General features: G+C 37.4%; 1 pseudogene; it reads left to right on the top strand.

The window, feature by feature from the left end:
* Positions 1 to 2,202: 2,202 nt before the first annotated feature.
* LOC116599715 lies at positions 2,203 to 3,718 on the top strand (annotated as a pseudogene).
* The last annotated feature ends 19,272 nt before the right edge of the window (positions 3,719 to 22,990 follow it).

Below are 22,990 nucleotides of genomic sequence, written 5' to 3'. Positions count from 1 at the left end.
TCCAGGACTAACAGTCTCCTCTTCTGTATGCACTGCCAAGGGCTGCAGTCTCCTGAGTTGTGCACCCAGAGCAACTCTTTCAGAGGCAGTCCTAGGAGCCTGGGAGTTCCACCGGCAGTTGTGTCCAAAACTCTGAGCAACAGTGGACTCGAGCAAGCAGCGAAAGCTCTTGAATCATGTCTGGGTGCCACCCTAATGTCCTTCCAGGCCACTACCTCCCTGAAACTTTTTGTCCAGTTTTGGGCACAGGTTCCAGATTCAAGAAAAGATCAATTATTGACTAGACTGGCTCATGGTTTATGGTGATCAGAGCTGAGAGCTCCTTGTTGGGCTCTCTGACTATAACATGCTTCCTGACTCTATTGCTCAGGCTGGACCCATTCAGGCACCCTCTTTTCCTCTGTGGTTCCTCATATCCCAAGACCACAATGCCCTACCTAGAATTCTGCCTTTTCATTTCCAGAGCCCCTTCAGAGAAGGGTGTCTATCACTGGAGCAGATTTCTAAGGGTTCCGATTTTCTGCTCTGGTGTTATACCACGTTCCAGGAGCAAACTTATGGAGGTATCCTCTCACTTCTGTTTATCTTCTGATATCTCCCAGAAGATTAATTACTCCACATATCTTACCTTGCAAAAAACAGTCTCTTTACTTTCCCCTTTTCCCCCATAGTATATGATGACAAAGTCAGGAATGGAGTGATAAATGCTGAAACAGTAGCTACAGTTCTATTTTAGAGCTTCATCACATTTCACCATCACACTGGTTCATATCATTATGATGATAACCAAGACTGTTCTTTTTTTAATCCTGAAGTCCACAGAATCCAGTAATCTGGGTCTGGGTCAATAAAAACAATCAATAAGAGAGGCTCATTTCAAATGCTCTGTAGAACAAACTTATGAAAAATGTTGATGGAATCTCGATAGTGCCTTAAAAGTGTAGATTACTTTGGGTAATATAGACATTATAACAATATTTGTTCTTCCTATATTTTACATTTCTTTTTTCTTTTCTTACATTTCTTTGTGCCATATTCAGTTTTGTTCATCAGTGTTTTATAGCTTTCAGAGTACAGATTCTTCACCTCTTTGGTTAGGTTTATTCCTAGGTATCTTATGGTTTGGAGTACAATTGTAAATGAGATCAATGCCTTTATTTCTCTTTCTGATGTTTCATTATTGGTGTACAGAAATGCAATAGATGATTGTACATTGATTTTCTATTTTTTACTAAACTTTACTGAACTTGTGTATCAGTTCTAGCAACTTTTTAGTGGAGTCTTAGAGCTTTTTACAGAGTACCACATCATCTGCAAATAGTGAAAACTCTACTTCTTCTTTGCTGGTTCATATGTCTTTTATTTTTTTGTGTTGTCTATTGGCTGAATTTAGGACTTCCACTACTACATTAAATAACACTAGTGAGATGCCCTTCAATGGATGAGTGGATAAGGAAGATGTGATCCATATACACTATGGAGTATTATGCCTCTATCAGAAAGGATGAATACCCAACTTTTGTAGCAACATGGACTGGACTGGAAGAGATTATGCTGAGTGAAATCAGTCAAGCAGAGAGAGTCAATTATCATACGGTTTCACTTATTTGTGGAGCACAACAAATATGGAGGACAAGGGGTGTTAGAGAGGAGAAGGGAGTTGGGTAAATTGGAAGAGGAGGTGAATCATGAGAGACTATGGACTCTGAAAAACAATCTAAGGGGTTTGAAGTGGCGGGGGGTGGGTGGGAGGTTGTGGTACCAGGTGGTGGGTATTATAGAGGGCACGGGTTGCATGGAGCACTGGGTGTGGTGAAAAAATAATGAAAACTGTTTTTCTGAAAATAAATGAGTTAATAAAAAAAAAGGTAAAAAAAATAGCACTAGTGAGTATGGTCATCCCTGCCTTGTTCCTGACTATAGAGGAAAATCTTTCAAACTTTCCACATTGATATTAGCTGTGGGTTTTTCATTTATGGCCTTTGTTATGTTGAAACTTGTTCCCTCTATTTCTAATTTGCTGTAGGTTTTTTATCATGAATGGGTGTTTTACTTGTCAAATGCTTTTTTCTGCATCTATTAAAAGGATCATACAGTTCATATATTTTCTTTTATTAATGTGGTGTATCATGTTGATTGATTTGTGAATACTGAACCACCCTCTCAGCCCAGGAATAAGTCACATTTGATTGTGGTGACCTCATGGAGACTGACATTTTGGAGTCATTGGAAGATCTAGGTAATAAAGTGTCCATTTTTGGAAGATGGTGCTCTGTCTCTGGCAGATTTTGCCAAACTCTGTGCTTAACTGGATTCTGAATTAAGAGTGTTTTGTAAACTAGAGGAAAATGTGCAAACAACTAACAGCCTGAGTGAAGCTGAAGAATTCCACCTAGGGGTGAGTGGGCTACTAGGCAAGATGAACTGTCCATATCTATCATTAACATCTGCAGATGTGACCAAGTGCCTCAGAAGAATTGCCTCCTTTTGCTTACATACCTCATCTCAGAACTAAAAGCTACCAGAATACTCTGTGTGACTATTCTTCCAAAAAAGCTCAAGAAGGAGGCAGTAGTGAGGTCTTTCAAGTGTTGAAAGGCATATATATATATATATATATATATATATATATATATATATATATATATATCTACGAATGTCCAAACCTCCAGCCAATACAACTATATTCTATTTCTTCTGTGTGATTAAAAAAAAAAATTAAGGGAGACATAAACAAAAGTTCTTTCCTATCATGTGGGAAAAACTTTATTGAAGAGGTCAATTGGACCACCCACTGGGAAAAGATAGAATCAATTAACAAAGCCATAGCCAATGAATATGCAGTTCAGAGAAAGCTTCTAAAAAAACATTTGCATGTCAGTGTCCAGTCTTTTGAATGGTCTGACAGAGCTAATAGAAAAATCAGCAAAGGTCTACCAGACAAAAAGCTCAATTTTTTCTCCTAAAAGTACTACTTCTGTTGCTAATATTTTGACTGCAAGATAAGACACGTTGAAGATTTTAAGGACAAGCAGTGACTCTCTAAGAGAAAAGACTGCCTGTGCCATCAATAAAGTATTGATGGGCAGGGAACCTGACAGAGGAGGTAGACCTCCACTTCCAGAGATGCCATCATGTTGGAAAAGGTAAGATGGCCCCTAGCAGCAAGTAGGAGGCTAAGGAGGAGGGATAGATGGTTATAAAAATTCCTCATATGGAGATCAAGTATGTCATGAAAAAGGAGGAGAGAGAGGAATGTGGTGGCTATGACCATGGTAGCCATAGGGGAAGAAAATGAAATAAGCATCAAAGTGCCTGGACAGGTAGAAGGAGTGGAGAAAGAGGTGGCTACCAAGATGGTTTTTATTGAGATTCTGGTTTCCATCCAGGTGCCTATCATGGTGGCCACAGTGGTAGCTATCAAGGTGGTGGTTATGGTGACTTCCAAACATCTATATAAGCAGAAAGTAGATACCAGTGTGATGGATGCCAGCAGGACAATAGATACCAAGACAGTGAGCGCCATAATGATCAAGGCAGTAGTCGTGGAGGGAGAGGTGGTCACAGAGGCCAAGGTGGATGTGGAGGCCAGGGAGGAGGTTGGGGAGGAATGTAGAGCCAGAATTATCACCAAGGGGAACAATTTGAACAGTGTGTTCAGCATGGAGTTTATTAGTATAATCATTCTGGATTTAGAGAGGAAAGAAATGCAAATTGAGGCCACAGAACCTTACACTTTGCTAGAGCTCAAGTAATAGAAACTTAGTTTCAGAATCCTGAGCCCAGCATCAATTTAGAATTAATGTGAGACCACAGGTGGAAGGCAGATCCTTGCTTGGCATAAGTATTTATAGGTCATCACTCAATTCTGTTGCTGGGTTTACTTTTTTTTTTTTAAGGATTTATGTAACACAGTTTGATAAACTTACTTAACATCTCTCTTTTATATAAAGAACTTTTAAAAAGGCAATCAAAACTTCCTTTAATTGATCAGTAGATTAATTCCACAGTCAGAATATGCATTTTTTAGGAAGAGATTACTTGAATAAGTAGTTTTCAAAAAGAAGTTTTGGAAATGAGGATTCACCTAGATTTTTTTTAGGTTTACACCTAGGAAACTTCCTCAAACAATCCATTTATATATGTTTTCCTTAACGTATTCTAATGCCTATTTTCCAAACACAGTTCTGCTCTGACTGGCTTTTTATTCAGAGACATGATGCCACATTTGTTTTATGATAGATTTCAGGTCAGTTCCTATTAAATGAGCTTTTATGCAGATAGCACATTCAGTAGGTTTGTCCATATAATGGGATAGTGTATCATATGCTCGACTCTGAAAACCTTGAACATGGCCAAAATCCATAAGGATTCTAAAAGCAAACTATTTCATGAATGTACAGTACCTGTAGGCATTTATATAGTATAACAACTCAAACTGACATGTATCCACTCAAAACAAAATCCTCCTTAAACCTTATCTTTACATGAAATCTGTTAGAAGAAACAGCAAACTGAAATTTGTTTTATTCATGAGTTTATGCCACTGGCTCAGCAAATATAAGTTAGTTTGCTTTGGCCAGAACACATTTTTGTAATGGAAGAAATATACTACCAAGTAAGAGGATGGATTTTTGCTTAGTTCAAGAGGTCCTTTATTATTGCTGGGGAAAAAAAAAAAAAAGCCTGGCTGAGTTGATGTTTTACATTTACTTACTGAAATCTACATGAAGCTTCTTGGTGGGATTTGTATACATAAACACTGTCAAACCGTAAAAGAAAATTGGAAGTGTGTTTTGTGTGAAAGGTGAGCAGTAAAGTATTTGTGTGTCCTCTATAAGTGAATGAATGAATGAATGAATGAGTGAATGAATATTTAGTAGAGTTCTCCTGTGAAGCCATCTAATCCTGGGTTGTTTTTTGTTGGGAGATTTTTTATTCAAATTTATTGCTGGTAATTGTTCTGTTCAAATTTTTCTATTTCTTTTTTATAAAAAGTGATCCAGTTTCATTCTTCCACATGTACCTGACCAGTTTCCCCAACACTATTTGTTGAAGAGACTGTCTTTCTTTTTTTTTAAGATGTTGTTTATTTAATTGACAGACAGAGATCACAAGTAGGCAGAAAGACAGGCAGAGAGAGAGAGGAGGAAACAGGCTCCCTGCTAAGCAGAGAGCCCAATGCAGGGCTCGATCTCAGGACCCTGGGATCACGACCTGAGCCAAAGGCAGAGGCTTTATTTAACCCTCTGAGACACCCGGGTGCCAGGAGACTTTTTTTCCCATTGAATATTGTTTCTTGTTTTGTCAAAGATTAATTGATGATATAACTGTGGGTTTCTTTTTGGGATTTTTTAAATTGTGTTCCATTGATCTATGTGGTTTTTTTTGTTCTTGTTGTTTTTGTCTTTGTTTTTGTTTTTGTTTTTTGCCAGTACCATACTATTTTGATTACTACAGATTTATAGTATAACTTGAAGTCTGGAATTGGGATGCCGCCAACTTTGCTTTGCTTTTTCAAGATTGCTTTGGGTATTTGAGGTTTGGTGGCAATGTAAACTCATGCAACCACTGTGGAAAACAGTATCTAGGTTCCTCAAAAAGTTAAAAATAGGGGTACCCAACTACCCAGAAATTGCACTACTGGGTATTTACCCAGAAATACAAAAATACTAATTCAAAAGGATACAATTACCTCTATGTCTATAGTTGCATTATTTATAATACACAAATTATGAAAGCAGCTCAAATGTCCATTGGTAGATGAATGGATAAAGAGGAAGATATATATTATGTGTCTATATAATATATTATGTAGACACTATATATATATATATATATATATATATATATATGCACTTTATTCAACTATTAAAAAGAATGAAATCTTACCATTTACAACAACATGGATGGAGCTAAAGAGTGTAATGTTAAATGATATAAGCCAGTCAGATAAAGAAAAATACCATATGATTTCACTCATGTGTGGAATTTAGGAAACAAAACAAATGGACAAAAAAAAAAAAAAAGGGAGAGAGAGAGGGAGAGAGAGAGAGAAAGCCAAATCAAGGAACAGACTCTTAACTAAGGAGATCAAGCTGGGCATTATGAAAGGGGAGGTGGCGGGAGTGAAATAGGTGTTGGAGATTAAAGAGTACATTTGTCATGGTAAACACTTGATAATGCACAGAATTGTTGAATAGGAAACTAACATAATACAGTGTGTTAACAATACTGGAGTTATAATAAAAGCTTAAAAAGAAGAAAAGGCATTTAGAAGCAAATACTGTTAATTAGGGTTTAGGTTAGATAAATCTTTCAAGAATGGATTCAATTGAATTCTATAAAAAGTAAAGCAGTTTCATGAATAAAAGGTCTGGAATGAGGGGTACTGATGAACTGTTAAAAGGAAAATTTGCCAAACTGAGGGTTGCAAAAAGGGAAGTGAGGGGAGGGAGTGGGATAACTCAGTGTTGGGAATTATGGAGGCCACGTGATGTGATGAGCACTGAATATTACACTCAACTAATGAACAATTGAACATATAAAAAACTAATGATGGTACTATATGTTGACTAATTGAATTTAAGTAAAAATAAATTAATTAATATTTTAAAAAAGGAAAAGTTGCCAGCACAAGATTTAAGAAAGAAACTTCTTCCTTTCAGGATTGGTCCTCTTTTTTTTTTTTTTTGTCATCTGAAATCTAATCTGGTCAAAATCATGACTCAGTTTAACTCCTGGGACATGCTACTTAGCCAACTCCATAAAAATCTTCAAGTTGTTTTAGAGTCATCCTGAGAGCACTGCAACTGCCTAGCTGCATGTATCACACTACACAAACTCTATCTAGCTTTTGTTGAATGTGTTTTAACTTTGTAACATGAAACAGAAGAAACCGTTTTGGTGTTCACCTTTCAAATAGAAAGCAAAAATACAAATACAAGAATTAGAAAATATGTATTTGGTAAACAATTTTATGATTGTATTACATTGTTTTTACTACTTTAAAATATTTTATTTGTTGTCATAAGTTCAGGTGTTCTTTAGTCATTTTAAATCAATGGTATTTTCTGTTGACTAAAGAAGGATGCTGTGATTATCTATTGAATGCTCTGTCAAGAGAAGCTTGTATATGAAATAAGTCAAGCAGGGAGAGTCAATTATCATATGGTTTCACTTATTTGTGGAGCATAACAAATAGCATGGAGGACATGGGGAGTTAGAGAGGAGAAGGGAGTTGGCGGAAATTGGAAGGAGAGGTGAACCATGAGAGACTATGGACCCTGAAAAACAATCTGAGGCTTTTGATGGGGCAGGGGGTGGGAGGTCGGGGTACCAGGTGGTGGGTATTACAGAGGGCACGGATTGCATGGAGCACTGGGTGTGGTGCAAAAATAATAAATACTGTTATGCTGAAAATAAAGAATAAATTTAAAAAAAAGAAGCTTGTATGACTTAGCTAGTGCATTTTTTTAAGAAAACGTTTGTATTTCACGAGCTCACAAGTAATACAGATCAGACATTCCTGTGATCCCCAACATCGTAAGTCTAGTTCAACGTCATCATTTCACTAATGAGGAAAAAGACCCAGAGAATACGAAATTACTCAAACAGGATTATATAGCTCCTCAAGTGAATCAACAGCCTATATTTTCTAATGATTAAAATCCCTTCCAAAAGGAGTCTACACTGGTTATATAAATATGGTTCATTATTTCCTAGAAAAAAGCTAGCATTTAGCTTAAGAGTTAATTTTGTTTCATTAAGTTCATCTTTACTGTAAAGGAATGTTTATCTAAATTTGGATCAGGTGACTATGAGGTAAGAAAATACGGTCAACACTCAGGTGAATTCTTGAAATCTCATTTGTAGTTCTTAATCTTTTATTTAACCAGATAAGATTAATGCACATAAAGTGAAACTTACCTTTCCTAGAGTTCAACCACCAGATAATTATTATTTTGTGAGGTATTGGACTATTTGTCAAAAATGGAAGAGTTTTGGGGAGGTATGAAGTGGAATCTTAGTTATTTATGCCTTAGTGCAATTCATTTTATTTGCATTTTTTTAAGATTTTATTTATTTGGCAAAGAGAGTGAGAGAGAGGGATCCTCAGTGGGGGACAGGGATATTGGGAGAAGAAGGATCCCCACTGAGCAGAGAGCCCAAAGTGGGCTTGATTCCAACACCCTGGGGTCATGACCTGAGACAAAGGCAGACACTTAACCAACTGAGCCACCCCAGTGCCTAGTGTGATTCATTTTAATGATTCATCTCCCCACTCCCACCACAACATCAACCATGGCTAAAATTATCTATTTCTTTGGGGGAAGAGCCTTGGTAATGATATGGCTGGTAGGGATTGGTGGTTGTAGATTATCGAAAATTGCCCAATGATGGCATATTTGGGCTAGTATCAGGAAGCAATCAATCACAGAGTAGATGGAGGGAATTCAAGGCACATAGATACAAAAAAAAAAATTCTGGAAGAGAAGAGAGATGGCTTGTTCTCCCTGAAAACTACAGAAATGGCTAAGGAATCACTTTGTTCTAATAAGCTCTGTGTTCCAATATTTCTTCTATGTCATACTGGACATTAGTCACACAACCCTAAAACATTCCAGTATTTTTTTTTTATAAACATATATTTTTATCCCCAGGGGTACAGGTCTGTGAATCGCCAGGTTTACACACTTCACAGCATTCACCATAGCACATACCCTCCCCAATGTCCATAACTCAACCACCCTCCCCCTACACCCCTTCCCCCAGGAACTCTCAGTTTCTCAGTTTGTTTTGTGAGATTAAGAGTGTCTCATGGCTTGTCTCCCTCGCAATCACATCTTGTTTCATTTTTTCCTTCCCTAACCCCCAAACACCCCATGTTGCCTCTCAAGCTCTTCATATCAGGGAGTTCATATGATAATTTTCTTTCTCTGATTGACTTATTTCGCTCATCATAATACCCTCTAGTTCCATCCACATCATTGCAAAAGGCAATATTTCATTTCTTTTGATGGTTGCATAGTATTCCATTTTTGTGTGTGTGTGTGTGTGTGTGTGTATATGTATATATACATATATATATGATCATATGATAATTGTCTTTCTCTGATTAACTTATTTTGCTCAGCATAATACCCTCTAGTTCCAACCACATCATTGCAAAAGGCAAGATTTTATTTCTTTTGATAGTTGTGTAGTATTCCATTGTGTAGTATTCCATGGTGTATATACCACAGGTGGTATATATACCACCTCTTCTTTATCCACTCATCTGTTGATGAACATCTAGGTTCTTTCCATAGTTTGGCTATTGTGCACGTTGTTGCTATAAACATTCAGGTGCAAGTGCTCCTTTGGATCATTACATTTCTATCTTTAGGGAAAATACCCTGTAGTGCAATTGCTCAATCATAGGTTAGCTCTATTTTCAATTTTTTGAGGAACCTACATGCTGTTTTCCAGAGTGGTTGCACCAGCTTGAATTCCCACCAACAGCATAGGAGGGTTCCCCTTTCTCTGCATCCTTGCCAGCATCTGTCATTTTTTGACTTCTTAATTTTAGCCATTCTGACTGGTGTGAGGTGGTATCTCACTGTGGTTTTGATTTGTATTTCCCTGATCCCGAGTGAAGTAGAGCACTTTTACATGTATCTGTCGGCCATCTGGATGTCCTCTTTGCAGAAATGTCTCTTCATGTCCTCTGCCCATTTCTTGATTGGATTATTTGTTCTTTGGGTGGTGAGTTTGCTAAGTTCTTTATAGATTTTGGACACAAGTCGTTTATCTGATATGTTATTTGCAAATATCTTCTCCCATTCTGTCAGTTGTCTTCTGGTTTTGTTGACTGTTTCCTTTGCTGTGCAAAAGATTTTGATCTTGATGAAGTCCCAATAGTTCATTTTTGCCCTTGCTTCCCTTGCCTTTGGCTATGTTTCCTAGGAAAAAGTTGCTGCAGCTGAGGTCGAAGAGGTTGTTGCCTGAGTCCTCCTCAAGGATTTTGATGTATTACTTTCTCACCTTGAGGGCTTTCATCCATTTGGAGTCTATTTTTGTGTGTGGTGTAAGGAAATTGTCCAGTTTCATTTCTCTGCATGTGGCTGTCCAATTTTCCCAACACCATTTGTTGAAGAGACGGTCTTTTTTTTTCCATTGGTCATTCTTTCCTGCTTTGTCAAAGATAAGTTGACCATAGAGTTGAAGGTCTATTTCTGGGCTCTCTATTCTGTTCCACTGATCCATGTGTCTGTTTTTGTGCCAGTACCATACTGTCTTGATGATGACAGCTTTGTAATAGAGCTTGAAGTCTGGAATTCTGATGCCATCAACTTTGGCTTTCTTTTTCAACATTGCTCAGGCTATTCGAGGTCTTTCCTTGTTTCATATAAATTTTAGGATTATTTGTTCCATTTCTTTGAATAAAATTGATGGCATTTTGATAAGGATTGCATTAAATGTGTAGATTGCTTTAGGTAGCATAGACATTTTCACAATATTTGTGGAACATTTTTCCATTTCTTTGTGTCTTCTTCAATTTCTTTCATGAGTACTTTATAGTTTTCTGAGTATGGATTCTTTGCCTCTTTAGTTAGGTTTATTCCTAGGTATCTTATGATTTTGAATGCAGTTGTAAATGGAATAGACTCCTTAATTTCTCTTTCTTCTGTCTTGTTGGTGTATAGAAATGCAACTAATTTATGTGTATTGATTTTATATCCTGATGTTTTACTGAATTCCTGTACAAGTTCTAGCAGATTTGGAGTGGAGTCTTTGGGGTTTTCCACATAAAGTATCATATTATCTGCAAAGAGTGAGAGTTTGGCTTCTTTGCCGATTTGGATGCCTTTAATTTCTTTTTGTTGTCTGACTGCTGATACTGACTTCTAGTACTGTATTGATTAGCAGTGGTAATAATAAACGTCCCTGCCATGTTTCTGACCTAAGTGGAAAAGCTCTCAGTTTTTCTCCATTGAGAATGATATTCACTGTGGCTTTGATGATGAGGTATGTACCCTCTATCCCTACACTTTGAAGAGCTTTGATTAAGAAGAATGTTCTATTTTGTCAAATGCTTTTCCAGCATCTATTGAGAGTATCATATGGTTCTTATTCTTTCTTTTATTAATGTACTGTATCACATTGATTGATTTGTGAATGTTGAACCAATCTTGCAGCCCAGGAATAAATCCCACTTGGTCGTGGTAAATAATCCTTCTAATGTATTGTTGGATCCTACTGGCTAGTATTTTGGTGAGAATTTTGGTATCTGTGTTCATCAAGGATATTGGCGTATAATTGGATATTGGTGTATAATTCTCTTTTTTGATGGGGTCTTTGGTTTTGAGATCAGGTAACGCTAGCCTCATAAAATGAGTTTGGAAATTTTTCTTATATTTCTACTTTTTTTGGAACAATTTCAGGAGAATAGGAATTAATTCTTTTAAATGTTTGGTAGAATTCCCCTGGGAAGCCACCTGGCTCTGAGCTCTTGTTTTGGGGAGATTTTTTTGATGAATGTTTCAGTCTCCTTACTGGTTATGGGCCTATTCAGGTTTTCTATTTCTTCCTGGTTCAGGAAGGTTTTAGGAATGCCTCCATTTCTTTCAAGTTGTCAAATTTGCTTGTCCATAGTTGCTCATAATACGTTCTTTTAATTATTTGTATTTCTTTGGTGTTGGTTGTGATCTCTCCTCTTCCATTCATGATTTTATTTATTTTGGGTCCTATCTCTTTTCTTATTGAAAGAGGCCAGGGTTTTATCAATCTTATTAATTATTTCAAAGAACCAGCTCCTAGTTTCATTGATTTTTTATTGGTTTTATTTATTTATTTATTTATTTATTGTTTCTATTTCATTGATTTCTGCTCCAATCTTTATTATTTCTCTTCTCCTGCTGGGTTTAGGATTTCTTTGTTTTTCTTTCTTCAGCTCCTTTAGGTGTAGGGTTAGGTTGTATATTTGAGATCTTTGTTGTTTCTTTTTTTTTTTCAATTTATTTATTTTCAGAAAAACAGTATTCATTATTTTTTCACCACACCCAGTGCTCCATACAATCCGTGCCCTCTATAATACAAACCACCTGGTACCCCAACCTCCCACCCCCCGCCACTTCAAACCCCTCAGATTGTTTTTCAGAGTCCATAGTCTCTCATGATTCACCTCCCCTTCCAATTTACCCCAACTCCCTTCTCCTCTCTAACACTCCTTCTCCTCCATGATATTTGTTATGCTCCACAAATAAGTGAAACCATATGATAATTGACTCTCTCTGCTTGACTGATTTCACTCAGCATAATCTCTTCCAGTCCCGTCCATGTTGCTACAAAAGTTGGGTATTCATCCTTTCTGATGGAGGCATAATACTCCATAGTGTATATGGACCACATCTTCCTTATCCATTCATCTGTTAAAGGGCATCTTGGTTCTTTCCATAGTTTGGTGACCGTGGCCATTGCTGATATAAACACTGGGGTACAGATGGCCTTTCTTTTCACGACATCTGTATCCTTGGGGTAAATACGCAGGAGTGCAATTGCAGGGTCATAGGGAAGCTCTATTTTTAATTTCTTGAGGAATCTCCACACTGTTCTCTAAAAAGGCTGCACCAACTTGCATTCCCACCAACAGTGTAAGAGGGTTCCCCTTTCTCCACATCCTCTCCAACACATGTTGTTTCCTGTTTTGTTAATTTTGGCCATTCTAACTGGTGTAAGGTGATGTCTCAATGTGGTTTTAATTTGAATCTCCCTGAGGGCTAATGATGATGAACATTTTTTCATGTGTCTGATAGCCATTTGTATGTCTTGATTGGAGAAGAGTCTGTTCATATCTTCTGCCCATTTTTTTTTTTTTTGATATGATTGTCTGTTTTGTGTGTGTTGAGTTTGAGGAGTTTATTATAGATCCTGGATATCAACCTTTTGTCTGTACTGTCATTTGCAAATATCTTCTCCCATTCTGTGGGTTGCTTCTTTTTTTTTTTTTTTATTGTTTCCTTTGCTGTGCAGAAGCTTTTGATTGAGAAAGGTTTGTACTGCTGTATATTTTCCTCTCAGGACTGCCTTTGCTGTGTCCCACAGATTTTGAACCATTGTGTTTTCATTATGATTTGGTTCCATGAAATTTTTAAATTCTCTTTTAATTTCCTGGTTGACCCATTCATTATTCGGTAGGATGCTCTTTAGCTTCCATGTATTTGGATACTTTCCAAGTTTCCTCTTGTGATTGAGTTCTAGCTTCAGAGCATTATGGTCTGAAAATATGCAGGGAATGATCCCAACCTTTTGGTACAGGTTGAGATCTGATTTGTGACCTAGGATGTAATCTATTCTTCAGAAATTTCCATGTGTACTATAGAACAATGAGTATTCTGTTGCTTTGGGATGGAATGTTCTGAATATATCTGTGATGTCCATCTGGTCCAGTGTGTCATTTAAGGCCTGTATTTCCTTGTTGATCTTTTGCTTGGATGATCTATCCACTTCAGTGAGGGGGGGTGTTAAAGTCCCCTACTATTATTGTATTGTTTTCAATGTTTTTTTTTTTATTTTGTTACTAACTGGTTTATATAGTTGGCTGATCCCATGTTAGGGGCATAGATATTTAAAATTGTTAGATCTTCTTGTTGGAGAGACACTTTGAGTTTGACAGAGTGTCCTTCCTGATCTCTTATTATAGTCTTTGGCTTAAAATATAGTTTATCTGATATATGGATTGCCACCCCAGCTTTCCTTCGGTGTCTATTAGCATGGTAAATTGTTTTCCACCCCCTCACTTTAAATCTGGAAGTGTCTTTGGGTCTAAAATGAGTTTCTTGTAGACAGCATATTGATTTTTTTTTAATCCATTCTGATACAGTGTGTCTTTTGCTTGGGGACATTTATCCTATTCACATTCAGGGTAACCATTGAGAAATATGAATTTAGTGCCATTTTATTGTCTGTAAGGTGACTGTTACTGTATATTGTCTCTGTTCCAATCTGCTCTACTACTATTAGGATCTCTCTTTGTTTAGAGGACCCCTTTCTATATTTGCTGTAGAGCTGGTTGGTATTTACAAATTCTTTTTTTTTTTTTTTTTTTTTTTTTTTTTTTTTTTTTTGTCCTGGAAGCTCTTTAACCTCTCCTTCTATTTTCTATTTTTTTAAATTTTTATTTATTTTTAAAATTTCTTTACAGTGTTCCAGAATTCATTGTTTCTGTACCACACTCAGTGCTCCTTGCAATATGTGCACTCCATAACACCCACCAGCAGGCTCACCAAAACCTCACCCATGCCCCTCCAAACCCTTAGATTGATTTTCATAGTTAATAGTCTCTCATGATTCATCTCCTTCTCCAATTTCCCCCCAACTCACTTGTCCTCTCAGTCTTCCCATGATCTCCATGTTATTTCTAATGCTTCACAAATAAGCGAAACCATATGATAATTGACTCTCTCTGCTTGACTTATTTCACTCAGCATACTCTCTTTCAGTCTCATCCGTGATACAAAGTTGGGATTTCAACCTTTCTGATAGAGGCATAATACTCCTTAGTGTATATGGAGCACATCTTCCTTATCCATTCGTCTGTTGAAGGGCATCTTGGTTCTTTCCACAGTTTGGCGTCTATGGCCATTGCTGCTATGAATGTTGGGGTACAGATGGCCCTTTTTCCCACTGCATCTGTATCTTTGCAGTAAATACCCAGTGGTTCAATTTCAGGGTCATGGAGAGGTTCTATTTTCAAATTCTTAAGGAATCTTCATATTGTTTTACAAAGTACTATACCAACTTCCATTATTTTTTTTTAATTTTTTATTTTTTATAAACATATGTTTTTATCCCCAGGGGTACAGGTCTGTGAATCACCAGGTTTACACACTTCACAGCACTCACCAAAGCACATACCCTCCCCAGTGTCCATAATCCCACCCCCTTCTCCCAAACCCCCTCCTCCCAGCAACCCTCAGTTTGTTTTGTGAGATTAAGAGTCACTTATGGTTTGTCTCCCTCCCAATCCCATCTTGTTTCATTTATTCTTCTCCTACCCACTTAAGCCCCAATAGCCAAACTATGGAAAGAACCTAGATGTCCATCAACAGATGAATGGATCAAGAAGATGTGGTATATATACACAATGGAATACTATCCAACTTCCATTATGACCAACAGTGTAAGAGGGTGCCCTTTGTCCACATCCTCTCCAACACTTGTTGTTTACTGTCTTATTAATTTTGGTCATTCTAACTGGTGTAAGGTGGTATATCAATGTGGTTTTGATTTGAATCTCCCTAATGTCTTCATGTATGTATTAGCCATTTGTATGTCTTCACTGGAGAAGTGTCTCTTCATGACTTCTGCCCATTTTTTGACATGATTATCTGTTTAGTGGTTGTTCAGTTTGAGGAGTTCTTTATAGATCCTAGATATTAGTGTTTTGTCTGTATTTTCATTTGCAAATATCTTCTCCCATTCCGTGGGTTGCATCTTTGGTTTGTTGACTGTTTCCTTTGCTGTATAGAAGCTTTTTATCTTGAAAGTCTCAAAAATTCATTTTTGCTTTTGTTTTCAATGCCTTTGGAGACTTTTTTAAAAATTTCTTTTCAGCATAACATTATTCATTGTTTTTGCACCACACTCAGTGCTCTATGCAATCTGTGCCCTCTCTAATACCCACCACCTGGATCCCCCAACCTCCCACCCCCCCTCCCCTTCAAAACCCTCAGATTGTTTTTCAGTACAGACAAAGGTTGATATCCAGGATCTATAAAGAACTGCTCAAACTCAACACACACAAAACAGACAATCATATAAAAGATGGGCAGAAGATATGAACAGACACTTCTCCAATGAAGACATACAAATGGCTATCAGACACATGAGAAAATGTTCATCATCACTAGCCCTCAGGGAGATTCAAATTAAAACCACATTGAGATACCACCTTAGAATGGCCAAAATTAGCAAGACAGAAACAACATGTGTTGGAGAAGATGTGGAGAAAAGGGAGCCCTCTTACACTGTTGGTGGGAATGCAAGTTTGTTCAGCCTTTTTGGAGAACAGTGTAGAGATCCCTCAAGAAATTTAAAATAGAGCTTCCCTATGACCCTGCCATTGCACTACTGGGTACTGACCCCAACGATACAGATGTCGTGAAAAGAAGGCCATCTGTATCCCAATGTTTATAGCAGCAATGGTCATGTTCACCAAACTGTGGAAAGAACCAAGATGCCCTTCAACATATGAATGGATAAGGAAGATGTGGATCATATACACTATGGAGACATATTTTGAAAGAAGTTGCTGTGGCTGTCATTGAAGAGTTTACTGCCTATGTTCTCCTCTAGAATTATGATAGATTCCTGCCTCATGTTGAGGTCTTTTATCCATTTCAATTTTATTATTGTGTGTAAGAGAATGGTCGAGTTTCATTCTTCTAGACATAGCGGTCCAATTTTCCCAGCACCATTGATTGAAGAGACTTTCTTTTTCCCACTGTATATTTTTTCCAGCTTTTTCAAAGATTATTTGACCACAGAATTGAGGGTCTTTACCTGGGCTCTCTACTCTGTTCCACTGGTCTATGTGTCTGTTTTTATGCCAGTACCATGCTGCCTTGGTGATCACAGCTTTTTAATAAAGCTTGAAATCAGGCAACATGATGCTCTCAGTTTTGATTTTCTTTTTCACATTTCCTTAGCAATACAGGGTCTCTTCTGATTTCATACAAATTTTAGGATTATTTCCTCCATCTCTGAAAAATGCCAGCGGAATTTTTATCAAAATGTCATTGAAATTAGAGATGGCTTTAGGCGATATAGAAAATTTTTAAAAAATTATTTTTTCCTATCCATGAGCATGGAATGGTCTTCCATCTTTTTGTGTCTTCTTCACTTTCTTTCATGAGTATTCCTTAGTTTCTCGAGTTCAGATCCTTTACGTCTTTGGTTAGGTTTATTCCCAGATATCTTATGGTTCTTGGTTTTAGTAATTGGAATAAATTCTCTAATTTCCCTTTCTGTATTTTCATTGTTATTGTATAAGAAAGCAACTGATTTCTGTACATTGACTTTGTATCCTGACACATTACTGAATTTCTGTATGAGTTTTGGTTGTTTGTGGGTGGAGTCTTTTGGGTTTTCCGTATAAAGAATCATGTCATCTTGGAAGAGAGAGAGTTTGACTTCCTCATTGCCAATTTGAATGCCTTTTATTTCTCTTTGTTTTCTGATTGCTGTTGCTAGGACTTCTAATACTATGTTGAACAAGAGTGGTGAGAGTGGGCAACCTCATCATGTTCCTGATCTCAATGAAAAGGCTGTCAGGTTTCTCCCATTGAGGAAGATATTTGCTGTGGGTTTTCATAGATAGACTTTATGAAGTAGAGGAATGTTTCCTCTATCCCTATACTTTGAAGCATTTTAATCAGCACAGATCCTGGATTTTGTCAAATGCTTTTTCTGCATCAATTGAGAGGACCCTGTGGTTCTGCTCTGTTCTCTTACTGATTTGTTCTATCACATTTATTGATTTGCAAATGTTGAACCACACTTGCAAACCAGGGATGAATCCCACCTGGTCATGGTGGATAATCTTTTCAATGGGCTGTTGGATCCTATTTTCTAGTATATTATTGAGAATCTTAGCATCCATATTCATCAGTGATATTGGTCTGAAATTCTCCTTTTTGGTGGGGTCTTTTCCTGGTTTGTTGATCAGGGTAATGCTGGATGCATAAAAAGAGCCTTGAAGTTTTCCTTCTGCTTCAATTTTTTGAAGAGGCTTCAGGAGAATAGTTGTTATTTCTTCTTTGAAAGTTTGGTAGAATTCCGCAGGGAATCCTTCAGTTCTTGGGGTCTTGTTTTTTGGGAGGTTTTTGATCACTGCTTCAATCTCATTACTATATATTGGTCTATTCAGGTTGTCAATTTATTCTTGGTTTAGTCTTACAAGTTTATAGTTTTCCAGGAATGCATCCATTTCATCTAGGTTGCTTAACTTATTGAAATAAAACTGTTTTTTTTTAAATTTATTTATTTAGAGGATCAGGTTACTCTTTTTTTTTAATTTATTGTTTATTTTCAGCATAACAGTATTCATTATTTTTGCATCATACCCAGTGCTCCATGCAACCCATGCCCTCTATAATACCCACTACCTGGTACCCCGACCTCCCACCCCCCGCCCCTTCAAAATCCTCAGATTGTTTTTCAGAGTCCATTGTCTCTGATGGTTCACCTCCCTTTCCAATTTCCCTCAACTCCCTTCTCCTCTCGAACTACCCACATACTACATGCTATTTGTTATGCTCCACAAATAACTGAAACCATATGATAATTGACTCTCTCTGCTTTACTGATTTCACTCAGCATAATCTCTTCCAGTTTCGTCCATGTTGATACAAAAGTTGGGTATTCGTCCTTTCTGATGGAGGCATACTACTCCATAGTGTATATGGACCACATCTTCCTTATTCATTCGTCCGTTGAAGGGCATCTTGGTTCTTTCCACAGTTTGGTGACCGTGGTCATTGCTGCTATAAATATTGGGGTACAGATGGCCCTTCTTTTCACAACATCTGTATCTTTGTGGTCAATATGCAGGAGTGCAATCGCAAGGTCATAGGGAAGTTCTATTTCTAATTTCTTGAGGAATTTCCACACTGTTCTCCAAAAAGTCTGCACCTAATTGCATTCCTACCAACAGTGGAAGAGAGTTCCCCATTCTCCACATCCTCTCCAACACATGCTGTTTCCTGTCTTGCTAATTTTGGCCATTCTAACTGGTGTAAGGTGGTATCTCAATGTGGTTTTAATTTGAATCTCCCTGCTGGCTAGTGATAATAAACGTTTTTTTCATGTGTCTGGTAGCCATTTGTATGTCTTCAGTGGAGAAGTGTTTGTTCATATCTTCTGCCCATTTTTTGACATGATTGATTGTTTTGTGTGTTTTGAGTTTGAGGAGTTCTTTATAGATTCTGGATATCAACCTTTTGTCTGTACTGTCATTTGTAAGTATCTTCTCCCATTCCATGGGTTGCATCTTTGTTTTGTTGACTGTTTCCTTTGCTGTGCAGAGGCATTTGATCTTGATGAAGTCCCAAATGTTCATCTTTGCTGTTGTTTCCTTTGCCTTTGGAGACATAACTTGAAAGAAGTTTCTGTGGCTGATATTGAAGAGGTTACTGCCTATGTTCTCTTCTAGGATTCTGATGGATTTGTAAATAAATCAATGTAATAGAACAAATTAATAAGAGAAGAGAGAAAGACTACTTGGTCCTCTCAATTGATGCAGAAAAAACATTTGACAAAATCCAGCATCCATTCCTGATTAAAACGCTTCAAAGTATTGGGATAGAGGGAACATTCATAAAATCTGTCTATGAAAGACCCACAACTAATATCATCCTCAATGGGAAAAAACTTGCAGCCTTCCTGTTGAGACCAGGAACATGACAAGGATGCCCACTCTCACCACTCTTGTTCAACACAGTATTAGAAGTCCTAGCAACAGCAATCAGACAACAAAGAGAAATAAAAGGTTTCCAAATTAGCAAGGAAGATCACTCTCTTTGCCGATGACATGATTATATGGAAAACCCAAAAGACTCCACCCCCAAACTACTAGAACTCATACAGCAATTCAGCAATGTGACAGGATACAAAGTCAGTATACAGAAATCAGTGGCTTTCTTATATACTAACAATGAAAATACAGAAAGGGAAATTAAAGAATTGATTCCATTGACTATAGCACCAAGAACCATAAGATACCTGGGAATAAACCTAACCAAAGAGGTAAAGCAACTGTACTCGAGGAACTACAGAACACTCATGAAGGAAATTGAAGAAGACACAAAAAGATGGAAGGCCATTCCATGCTCTTGGATCGGAAGAATAAACATTGTTAAAATGTCGATACTGCCTAGAGCAGTCTATACTTTTAATGCCATTCTGATCAAAATTCCACTGGTATTTTTCAAAGAGCTGGGGCAAATAATCCAAAAATTTGTATGGAATCAGAAGAGACCCCTAATTGCTAAGGAATTGTTGAAAAACAAAAACAAAACTGGGGGCATCATGTTACCTGATTTCAAGCTCTATTACAAAGCTGTGATCACCAAGACAGCATGGTACTGGCATAAAAACAGACACATAGACCAGTGGAACAGAGTAGAGAGCCCAGATATGGATCCTTAACTCTATGGTCAAATAATCTTCGACAAAACAGGAAAAAATATACCGTGGAAAAAAGACAGTGTCTTCAATAAATGGTGCTGGAAAAACTGGACAGCTATATGTAGAAGAATGAAACTCGACAATTCTCTTTCACCATACACAAAGATAAACTCAAAATGGATAAAAGATCTCATCATGAGACAGGAATCCATCAGCATTTTCTTTATCTTCTGATATCAGTCCGGTGTTCCCACTCTGCTTTACCTGTCCACCAGCGTCTTCTGCCACCACAGAGGTCCAGAAATGTATAATCCCAATCTCAGGCTGATTTCATGGGTGATCAGAGTTCTTTGGTAGATAATCTGTTCACTTCAAGGAACCAGTTGAAACATGGCCCCCTACCTCTCCACCATCTTTTCCCCTTCTCTCTCCTATTTTCAATGATAGCCTAGCTGGATATAGTATTCTTGGCTGTATGTTTTTCTCATTTAGTACTCTGAATATAACATGCTAGTTCTTTCTGGACTGTCAGGTCCTGTGTATAAGTGTGTTGCCAATCTAATATTTTACCATTGTATGTTACAGACGTTTTTTATCTTTTTATTTTATTTTATTTTAATTAAATGAATTTATTTTCAGAAAAAACAGTATTCATTATTTTTGCACCACACCCAGTGCTCCATGCAAACTGTGCCCTCTATAATACAAACCACCTGGTACCCCAACCTCCCACCCCCCACCACTTCAAACCCCTCAGATTGTTTTTCAGAGTCCATAGTCTCTCATGATTCCCCTCCTCTTCCAATTTACCCCAACTCCATTCTCCTCTCTAACACCCCTTGTCCTCCATGATATTTGTTATGCTCCACAAATAAGTGAAATCATATGATAATTGACTCTCTCTGCTTGACTGATTTCACTCAGCATAATCTCTTCCAGTCCCGTCCATGTTGCTACAAAAGTTGGGTATTCATCCTTTCTGATGGAGGCATAATACTCCATAGTTCATTTTGTTTTCTTCTTCAAGAGAACTAAGCTATTAGAGTCAGAGCCTGGACATCTCAGGTGATATATCTAATATCAGTGCAGAGAGTTTAAAGTGGAAGTGTGATACCTGATACAATAGGGCATATTTGAATGACAACATCAGTTACAAACTGTATGATAGGGAGCACTTTCCTCAGAAGAGGTGCTTGTCTTTGGATTTTTGGTTTCCTAATCAAAATGGTCTTGCAAGATCTTGTATGAAATGCCCGAGCATTCTTTATATGATTCTTTATATGGAAAACCCAAAAGACTCCACCCCCAAACTACGAGAACTTATACAGCAATTCAGGAACATGGCAGGATACAAAGTCAATGTGCAGAAATCAGTGGCTTTCTTATACACTAACAATGAAAATACAAAAAGGGAAATTAGAGAATCGATTCCATTTACTATAGCACCAAGAACCATAAGATACCTGGGAATAAACCTAACCAAAGAGGTAAAGGATCTGTACTCAAGGAACTACAGAACACTCATGAAAGAAATTGAAGAAGACACAAAAAGATGGAAGACCATTCCATGCTCTTGGATCGGAAGAATAAAAGTTGTTAAAATGTCTATACTGCCTAGAGCAATATATACTTTTAATGCTATTCCAATCAAAATTCCACCGGTATTCTTCAAAGAGCTGGAGCTAATAATCCAAAAATTTGTATGGAATCAGAAGAGACCCCGAATCGCTAAGGAAATTTTGAAAAACAAAAATAAAGCTGGGGGCATCACGTCACCTGATTTCAAGCTTTATTACAAAGCTGTGATCACCAAGACAGCATGGTAATGGCATAAAAACAGACACATAGACCAGTGGAACAGAGTAGAGAGCCCAGATATAGACCCTCAACTCTATGGTCAAATAATCTTCGACAAAACAGGAAAAAATATACAGTGGAAAAAAGACATTCTCTTTATTGATTTTCTGCTTCGATGATCTGTCTATTTCTGAGAGAGGCGTGTTAAGATCTCCTACGATTAGTGTATTCATGTCAATATGACTCTTTATCTTGATTAACAGTTTTCTTAAGTAATTGGCTGCTCCCATATTGGAAGCATAGATATTTACAATTGTTAGATCATCTTGGTGGATAGTCCCTTTAAGGATTATGTAGTGTCCTTCTGTATCTCTGACTACAGTCTTTAGTTTAAAGTCTAATTTATCTGATATGAGAATCGCTACCGCAGCCTTCTTTTGAGGCCCATTGGCATTAAAGATGCTTCTCCATCCCTTCACTTTCAGTCTGTATATTTAGGTTCAAATTGGGTCTCTTAGAGACAACATATGGATGGTCCTGTAGTTTTATCCAATCTGCAACCCTTTGCCATGTTATGGTCACATTTAGGCCATTCACATTGAGAGTGATTATTGATAGATACGTTTTTATTGATATCATGTTACCTTTGAAGTCTTTATTTCTGTAGATTGTCTCTATATTTCTGTTCAATGCTATACTTAGGATTTTTCCTCTTTTATAGAACCCCCCTTAATATTTCCTGCAGTGTAAGCTTGGTGGTTGCATAGTCTTTTAAGCCTTGCCAGTCTTGGAAACTCTTTATCTCTTCATCCATTTTGAATGTCAGTCCTGCTGGATAAAGTATTCTTGGCTGCAAGTTCTTATCATTTAGTGCCGTGAATATATCTTGCCAGCCTTTTCTGGTTTGCCAGGTCTCTGTGGACAGGTCTGACCTTATTCTGATGGGCTTCCCTCTGTAAGTAAGGAGCCTCTTTGCCCTGGCGGCTTTCAAGACATTATACCTACAATTATAAATCCTCAATTT

Source organism: Mustela erminea, chromosome 9 (assembly GCF_009829155.1).
Source record: "Mustela erminea isolate mMusErm1 chromosome 9, mMusErm1.Pri, whole genome shotgun sequence".
Lineage (NCBI taxonomy): Eukaryota > Metazoa > Chordata > Mammalia > Carnivora > Mustelidae > Mustela > Mustela erminea.
The sequence above is the reverse complement of the archived record's forward strand: the minus strand, read 5'-3'. Positions and strand labels throughout refer to the sequence as shown.